The following is a 9,277-nucleotide window of genomic DNA, read 5'->3' as shown; positions in this document are numbered from 1 at the left end:
AACAGCAGGCTGAGGTGACTAGGCCTGAGGGAGGCTGTGAAGGGCAATGGGGGGGGGGGGGGCAGTAAGAGGCAACCAGTGCAGGGAGGGGTGCAGTTGGGGGCAACCAGGCTGGCAGGAGGGCAGTTAGGAGTGACCAGGCCAGCAGGGAGGAGCGAAATAAATTATGGATGGAAATGCTGGGTTCTCCAAGTCCCTTGTGCCGAAGGGCTTTGCTGAGTGCCTCAAGGGATCATGTGGCAACTGCAGGTGCTGTGGTCCCCACGGTGACACCTGTGAGGCCTCCTTCACCCCACAGGCTGCTGAGACTAGGGCAGGAAACCTCGCCAAAGGACGTTCCCCCTTTCCATCCTGGGCCAGAATGACAACCTCGGCGATTTAGACACTTCACTCCACCTCCGCCTGGTCCTAGAGAAACGAAGTGACCCAGCGCAGCCTGTGGAGTGGACGGAGGCAAGGTCTCCGTGTTCTTGGCGGCTCCCATGCCAGGGCCGGGCATGGGTGAGGAGAGCCGGCCTCAGGAGCAGAGATCTTGTCCGGAGGCATGAACCCCGTGTCCCCGAGGGCCTGAGCACCACGGGCCCATCAGGTGGGCGATGCTGCCGTTGTTGAGGGAGAGGCGGAGCCTGCCTTCGGGAGGGAACTGCAGCGCCCCGCACACAGGTAGGGAAGACGATGGTGTGGCTTGTGGAGGTCTCGTACCTGTCCTCCTGCTGCTTGACATCGGCCCGGTGGATGTGCTCGGAAGGCGGCCTCGGCCCTGGCCCGTCTTCATGATACCGCACAGCTCCCGGCTTCTAGTGAGACGCGGGCGTCAGGCTCCCTGGGGGCGCCTCCCCGGCAGGTCAGCAGGTCGGTGCTGACTGTGGAGACACCTGGCAGGTGTTTGCTGGCAACGTCGGTGGTTTCTACTGCGCGGGTCATGGAGGAACGGACAATTTTATTAAACCTCAACCCCAAGCTTGCAAGTCGGAGACCAGTGAGCTCAGCCTGTTCACCACCCAGGGGTGTCAGGGTGCGGGCCTTTTCCCGGGGGGCATCCGTGTGGCACGGGGAGTGCCTGATGAGGAAGAGGTGCCGCGGGGCCTTGGCTTTGTAGCTGTCTATTCTGGACGCCACGTCCTCCTCTCCGGGGCCCAGGTTCCTCTTCCGAAGGTGGACCAGGGAGAGCGGTTCTCTCCTGTCCCAGTTGGGGTCCCAGACGCCCGGCCGGGATGCGCGGCTGCTGCCCACGCCAGCGGCTCCACCGCGCGGCTCCACGTCCCCGCCCGCGCGGGGCTTCCCCACCAACACAGCCGAGCAAAGCGCGGCAGCCAGCCGGCTCCCCAGGCCACAGGCCACCGGGCAGCGCCTGCCGAACGCTGTGCCTGCGCGTCCCGCCCGCTCCCCGCACGCGCCCACACTTGCTTCTTAAAAGCTTTGGCAGGAAGTGGCTTCTGATCATGTCATTGGTCAGAAATAGTCCTGGGGCCACACCTAAACAGAAGAGCAATATGGACATGGAACCACTGGCTGGACAGCCATTTCCAAGTGACAACTCTAAACGATGAAAAGGAGGAGAGGAGGACTGACTTTTAGCCAACGGCTGGCCACCTGTAACTCACCCAATTCAGTGTGTTTCTGTCAATGGAAGTGGGTCAGGGGAGAGAATGGGAGAGGAAAAACAACAACAAAAAAGACTTAAACTTAATCTGTATTATTTTACAGGAAAATGATGTAAATAAAATACGGTAGTTCATAATTATTAGTTCTGAAGCTTCATGAGTGTGGTTACAATATTCATGATAACTCTTCTCAATTTTAAAATTTTCTTTTAAGGGAAAATGCATGCTCTATCACTGCTAATGTAACCATACCACTACTTAGGAACATCACTGTCATTCTATCTTTGGATTCCACGCAATGGCACCAAATCATAGGAGACATTTCCTATAATGAGGTTATTCTGGAAAGTTCTGGCAGGTAGAACAGTGAGATAAATGGGTAAAATCTGAGGTCAGATTTGGGTTTGAATCCTGGATTTGCTACTGCACCATGTGACCTTACACACATTATTTAACCACCGGAGCCAACAGGAATCATACTTACCTCATAAGCTGTTGGGAGGACTCAATGAGGTATTTTACATAAACTGCCTGCCACAGTGTAGAGGTTTTAAAATGTCAATCCCTTCTTTTTTACTTTGTCTAGTAATTATTGTTCCCAAGGAGAGTAGCAGTAAAGGGTGAGAATAACAGTTCTTAATTTCTTTTTATATACCACAGTGTTAGGGCTACAGCTCATTGGCCCAAACTGTTCCTGTTAAATTGCTCATGTTTTGCCACTTCTGGAAATCCAATTTTCTTAATATTTGTGTTGTCTAGTTTAATTCCTCTTGAATACTCTTCATGTGGATTGTCTTCATACTTTATATTTTGATTTCACATTATTGAGTTGTCCTCAGTTGTGTGGTCTGATGTCTCCTTTGCAGGTCATGATTATGGCTTTATAATGTTGCCCTTGACACATTTTTTAAATTGCTTAAAAGTGTCCTGTGTCCCATGGCCCAGTGTTCCTCTTTTGCATGTCTCTGTTCACCAGGCTGGAAAACACTTCAGTGCCTGCCAAGGCAAAAAATATATATATCCTGCAAGTTTTTAGACTCTAATTACATAAAGGTCATGTGCATCACTCAGCCCAGGTAAGCTCTGCCTTTTACAATTGACTTCCCAGCAACCAATGCATTCACCTGGGAAAACATAAGAAATTGCACAGTGCCCTGACCAGTTTGGCTCAGTGGACAGAGCGTCTACCTGAGGACTGAAAGGTCCCAGGTTCGATTCCGGTCAAGGGCATGTATCTTGGTTGCGGGCACATCCCCAGTAGGAGGAGTGCAGGAGGCAGCTGATCGATGTTTCTATCTCATCAATGTTTCTAACTCACTATCCCTCTCCCTTTCTCTCTGTAAAAAATCAATAAAATATATTTTTTTAAAAAGAAATTGCACAGTAAGGCCTACCCAGGAAAGCTATCTCAACTTCCTTTGAGTCATTTAAGTGATCATTTAGAAACAAAGGCCGAAATAGCCTTCTGTAACCCACGGCGTGAGGGGCTGTGCTGATAATCACAGGAGACTCACTGAACAAGGCAGCCCAGTGGAAGGTTCTGCACAGAAAACACAAGGAAGAGATGGAACACTTACCGTCCCAACGCTCATCTCTTTTTCTCTCACCTTCAAAAGCCTTTAAATGCATTTATTTCACTCATTCTTTCATTCATTTATTCTTCTTTTTAAGAAATGCAGAATAAGTTTCAATCATATGCCAGGCTTCAGGCATATTAGAAAATTAGTAAACTCTGATCTGTGTCCTAGAGAAACTCTGTGAACTGGAAAGGTAAACCAATAATGTTCTTACAGTCATGTATGCTTAAAGAGATGCGGTGGCAGGAGGTGGAGAGGCAGCAGAGAGCAGGGCAAAGGAGATGACAATGGTATTGAGGTTCAAGAAATGGGCAGACCTGGAGGCCAGGATGATCATCAAAGACAAAGGACTGTAGGAACAAATTCATCACATATTCAGAGATAATGAGGGGTCTGCTGTGAACAGAGACAAGAATTGGTTCATGAGGTTGAAGAAAGAGGAGTCGAGGAAAAGGTAAGAAGGTGATCCTGGGAAGTTTAGGTTTGGCCAGTACTTTAAAATATCATTTGCCCACTAAGGGCTATGGCATGCAGAGATGGTAAGAGACTGTGGTTTGTATTCTCATGGGTCTCCTTAGCTGTGTGAACTTGGACTTGCTATCTCTGAACTTGATATCTTAATCTTAATTTCTTTACTTATTAAAGGAGGATGAGACTCAGGATGGAGCTAGAAATGAAAGACAATATGATTATATTAACTATAGCTGCTATTTATTGAGTATGTACTATGTACAACTATTGTGCTTTACATGGAGTATCATTCAGTTACCAGATAGAAATGCTATACCTTAGATATTATGATTATTCATATTTTACCTCTGAGAAACTGAGATGAAATAATTTTTTAGTAAGTGGCATGATTTTATGAGGAATCTAAAACACAACTCTAGAAAAATTGTTTTTAAAAAAATACATTTTGGGAGAAAGTTCCAAGAGCTTAAAAGGTCATTAATAAATGGCCTCCTAATAGAGATGCTTGCATAGAGGATAATTTTGTCTTAATGGGTTACTCAGACAATTACATGCTAAGCCATAAAACCCAGCACTAATTTTACTGCCCACTTTTAAAATATATTAAATACATTAACTTAATTAATCTAGTCATCCTCACTCCATTTTTCTAAATGTTGGTTCTATTTTTCATGAGGAAATATTACACTGAAGTATCCTAAAATTGAATTCCTCTATCACATCAGTGGGAGCTTTAATTTGACTTTATAACTGAAGTTAAAAGGATAACTAACATGAAATTTTAAAGGATAAATATAGTCATAAGTGCTTTTTCATTTTAAATATAGTTATCTAGTTTTATCTTAAACTTTGATATTTCGAAGTCTTTGATGTGTTGGCAGAGTGTCTGTAAACTCAGTCCACGCCACAAGTATCAGATATATAAAATAAAAACTATCTCAGAAGAAACATAAGGTGTCTGTGAAATGAAACAAATTTCCCAGCCTCAATTTCATATGAATACCATGAAGAAAAATGAATTTTAGTGGTAATTTCATTTAAATGACTGTTACCACAAATAAGCAAGCCTGCACCAAAGAAAAATATGAGCCCATTCTCCAAATCAGGAGAAATTTCTCAAAAAAAAAAAAAGTAAAATTAAAACAAAACCACCTCAGAAAAAAATTTAGATGTCTGTGAAATAAGGCAAATTTTTCAGCCTCAAGTTCATATTGATGGTATGAATGAAAAATACGTTTTATTTATTTTTTATTTTTTGTAGTTGTTAATCCTCACCCAGGAATATGATTTTTAGGAAGAGTGGGAGAGAGAGGGAAAGACAGAAAGAAACACCGATGTGAGAGAAACACATTGACTGGTTGCCTCCTGCACGAGCCCTGACCAGGGCCCTGCTTGGGAGGAGCCTGCAACCAAGGTACATGCCCTTGACCGGAATCAAACCCGGGGCACTTTGGTCCGCAGGCCGACACTCTACCCACTGAGTCAAACTGGTTAAGGCTGAAAATACAGTGTAGTTATAATTTACATGACGTTACTGCAAGCAATCAAAAGAACAAGTATACAAGTCAGTCCTCCAGAAGCAGGAGAACATGGGCAAAGGGAGAGCTCTAACCTTTAGCAAGCAGCCGCTTTGTTCCAGGCACAATTTATCAGCACTTTGTGTGTGTTTGTGTGTTTTTATCTTCATCTGAGGATATGTTTATTGATTTTAGAGAGAGAGGAGGGGAAAGAGAGAGAGAAACATTGTATAGTTGCCTCCCATACGTGCCCAACCAGGGATTGACCTGCAACTTGGCTATGTGCCCTGCCTGGGAATTAAACTCGCAACCTTTTGGTGTATGGGAAGATGCTCCAATAACAGCATTTTTAAAAAATATATTTTTATGGATTTCAGAAACGAAGGGTGAGGGAGAGAGACAGAGAGAACTATCAATGATGAGGGAGAATCATTGATTGTCTGCCTCCTTCACGCCCCCCACTGGGGATTGAGCCCACAACCTGGGCATGTGCCCTTGACTGGAATTGAACCCAGGACCCTTCAGTCTGCAGGCCAATACTCTATCCACTGAGCCAAACCAGCTAGGGCCCAATATCAGCATTTTTAATTGGACTCTCCAAAGGTGCATCTCATGGCACATCTCACCAAAGTACAAAAATCTGGGTTTGCTCCTGAAAATTGCTAACGTTTATACCAAAGCATCATCTAATGTACAATTTTCTTTATTATGGAGCTGAATACATCCACTCATTCAATTAACTATCGTAAAAAAAAAAAAAAAAAAAAAAAAAAAAAAAAAAAAGACATTTACTTTTACCTAGAGAAGCAAATGGGAAGATAAAAAATGTTCAAGTTGTTTGAACCATTATTCCCCACATAACAAATTCAGCTTAATCTGCTTTTTTCTGTAAGAAATTTGAGTAGTTTGGGATAATTCACGCATGAGTTCCTCCACATTGCATGCCACCCTTCATGTTTCCCTTTAATATCTATGAAGTGATTACAATTTTAAATGGCAACAAAATGGAGAAATCGAGATATTATGTGACTTGGTTGCTCTGGATAAAACATTTTTCTCCATTTACAAGAATTATAGCGGTAAATATGTCCTTCATAAGGCAGCAGTGTGTGTGAGAAATACTTTGCTTCTAACTTTTAAATGAGGCCAAGAAGAGTTTACATATAAACTTCATGCAGGTGTCAAAGATTTACAAAATGTATCAGGAATTTTAGACATAATGTTTTTCTCAGCTGAAGTTGGGATTTGTGAATATGGATTAGCAACCTAAATCAATGGATTTGTGCTGTAAAAAAAACTGTATTAGATCCATTCTATCAAATTCACTAAGAAAAATTAGATTCAATATGTAAACCCACATGTTCTTCATAAAAGTTCTAATTTTGAAAATGATTAGCACAGTTTTACAATGTATTAGTGACAAAATAACACGATTCATGGATTTAGCAACATTAAATAAGGTTAAATAGTCTAATAATGAAATGCTCAGCATGTATTTCAGGTACTGTATTAGATCAGCAATCTTCAGCCTCTATATTTCTATACAAAAATCATCCCCACTCTAGGTAATGGGAATGCCTTCAGTAAGTACAGACACAGTTCCAGAGATTTAGAAATAAAGAAAATATCACATGGGCCATTGTAGTTATTAATTGTAGGAACTAAATTTAAAAACACTCAGATAAGCCAGAATGCATGGCAGTGGGCATTTTCAGCAGTGATTATGAATGATTTTAATGTATGATTTAACATATTCTACATGCATTTTATAAAATATATAGATACTAGAATTATTAATATTTATATAATAATCTATAGTTCACTGATAATTTTTTCATAATTAATTCATTCACCCTCACAGCCACTCCATGGAATAGATGTTATCATCCCAGTTTTTCAGGTTAACAGCATAATGAGAAAGTTGTGGAATTGGGACTCACACACACATCCTCCACTTCTCATTCCCAAGCCCAGTTTTTCTCCACTGAATTACTCTGATTCTTTATTGATATGATATGCCCCATCTGTACTTGTGGATGAAAATATCTGCATATGGTTTAGATTCCAAAATCATTGGGGACAGTATGGAGAGATCTGGAGAGTATTATGCTAAGTGAAATAAGCCAGTCAAAGAAAGACAAGTATCACATAATCTCATATGTGGAATCTAATGAACAAAATAAACTGATGAACAAAATAGATGCATAGACATACTAGTAGAAGCATGGAACAGACTCAAATCTCAGAGGGAAGGCAGGGGTTGGTGGGTGGGTGGGAAGAGATCAACCAAAGAACTTGTATGCATATATGCATAACCCATGGACACAGACAATAGTGTGGTGAAGGCCTGGAGCAAGAGACGGGGTCAATGGGGGGAAATGAAGGACATTTGTAATAATTTCAACAATAAAGATTTAAATAAAAATACATAAATAAATATAAGTAAAATGAAACAAAAATAATAATCATCAGGAAGCCTGTGCAGTGAAAACAGGACACTAAAGATGTTACATCATTGTGTGATATGGAGAACCCACCTTAATGTGTCAAGGGGTAAATGGCATTAAAGACATTATTTTTAGAGAGTGAACAAGTGTGAATTTTATAACCCACCCAAAGATACTAGCATATAAGGTGTTGTTTCTTCACCTGACAGAGATGGTGACTGAGAGTAGTCTGTCAGAGAAGTGTGGTATAAGAGAATTTAACCAGGTAATATCCAACGTGCCCTAATAATAGAGCCTCAAATTGTTTCTTTTTATTTATTGAACAAATATGTATTGAGTACCTACTCTTTTCCAAATATGGTGCTTGATTTTAAGGGAGAGTGATAAACAAAGAAAGTATGGCCTCACCTTCAGGAATTAGTCCAATAGGGACAATTTGTAAAGGAAAAGGGCTGATTTCTGTGACAGAATCTAACAAGAGGTACCTAATATAAATTGGAGGGTCAGTAAAAACCCATTTGAGGAAGTGATATTTAAGCTGAAATTTAAAAAATAGTTATCAATTGCTTTTCTCCTCTATTGTCTTTTAAAATTACATCTTTTATTTTATTAATGTTTATTATTCATTAATAATAAATTGGAATGGATTTTAAAGTATTGAAAAGAAGCTTCTAGCTGTTAGAGACAGATTACATATGATGATTAATGATATAGGATTAGAAGGTAAATTACCTTGACTGCTATACCAGTTTAATATTGCTATAATCATATCATATAAAAACAACCCCAAGTTCTTAGTGGCATGTAGCAGCAAGAATTGATATTTCCGGGTCTGAGGGTTGGCTGGGGTTCAGCTGATTCATGGCTGAGGGGCCCGCTTCAGGCTGCAGTGGCCGGAGAGGCTCCGTTTCTCGCTGCTGGTCTGTGAGACAGCAGGTGGCTGTGCTCCACGTCTCTCATGCGTGGACCCGTGGCTAGTTGGGGCTGTGCGGCTCCATCTTCTGGTTTTGAATAGCTGGATGATAAGCATGAAATTCACCAAAAGGAAATGTAAAACAGGAAAGAAAAATTGCTGTCTTGTCTGTACTATAAATTCATTCATTTTTCTCTTGCTGCTTAAATTTCATATCTGAGAAATCCTGCCCTGGCCCAGTAGCTCAGTTAGTTAGAACATCATCCGGGTACGCCATGGCTGCGGATTCGATCTCTGGTCAGGGCACATACAAAGAGCAACCAATGAATGCATATATAAGTAGAACAACAAATTGATGTTTCTCTGTTTCTCCCTCTCAAAATCAATAAATAACATTTTTTTAAAAAGAAATCCTTTCCTGCAGAATGGATAACATGTATTTTTGTAATTTAAAAAATAATTTTTTTATTAACTTTGAGATATACAATAGCTACTTTTTTATTAGGCACATCACAAAATAATGCTTCATTTTAAAGTTGGTGTTTTTCCCAACTTTACTGAGATATAATTAACATGTAACATTGTGTAAGTTTAAGTGAACAACATGATGATTTGATACACATATATATTATGAAATGATTACCACAATAAAGTTAGTTAATTCCTCAATCAAAAGCAATCTATTGCTTTCTTCCAATAACCATTTTCTCCCCTTGTGATTTTGGAAATTATAATTCACGTTAAGACC

The 9,277-nt window shown here is 41.0% G+C and overlaps 1 pseudogene across 1 annotated transcript; it reads right to left on the bottom strand.

The window, feature by feature from the left end:
• Positions 1 to 408: 408 nt before the first annotated feature.
• Positions 409 to 8,806, bottom strand: LOC308244215 (serine/threonine-protein phosphatase PGAM5, mitochondrial-like; annotated as a pseudogene). The gene is made up of 3 exons: positions 8,802 to 8,806; positions 8,025 to 8,101; positions 409 to 1,406 (listed from the first exon to the last, which is right to left on the bottom strand). The product of its transcript is annotated as a serine/threonine-protein phosphatase PGAM5, mitochondrial-like (transcript).
• Positions 8,807 to 9,277: the final 471 nt, after the last annotated feature.

The sequence above is a fragment of the Plecotus auritus genome (genome assembly GCF_963455305.1).
Source record: "Plecotus auritus genome assembly, chromosome: 3".
NCBI classification, from domain to species: domain Eukaryota; kingdom Metazoa; phylum Chordata; class Mammalia; order Chiroptera; family Vespertilionidae; genus Plecotus; species Plecotus auritus.
Note: the sequence above shows the minus strand (reverse complement) of the source record. Positions and strands in the feature narration are given on the sequence as shown.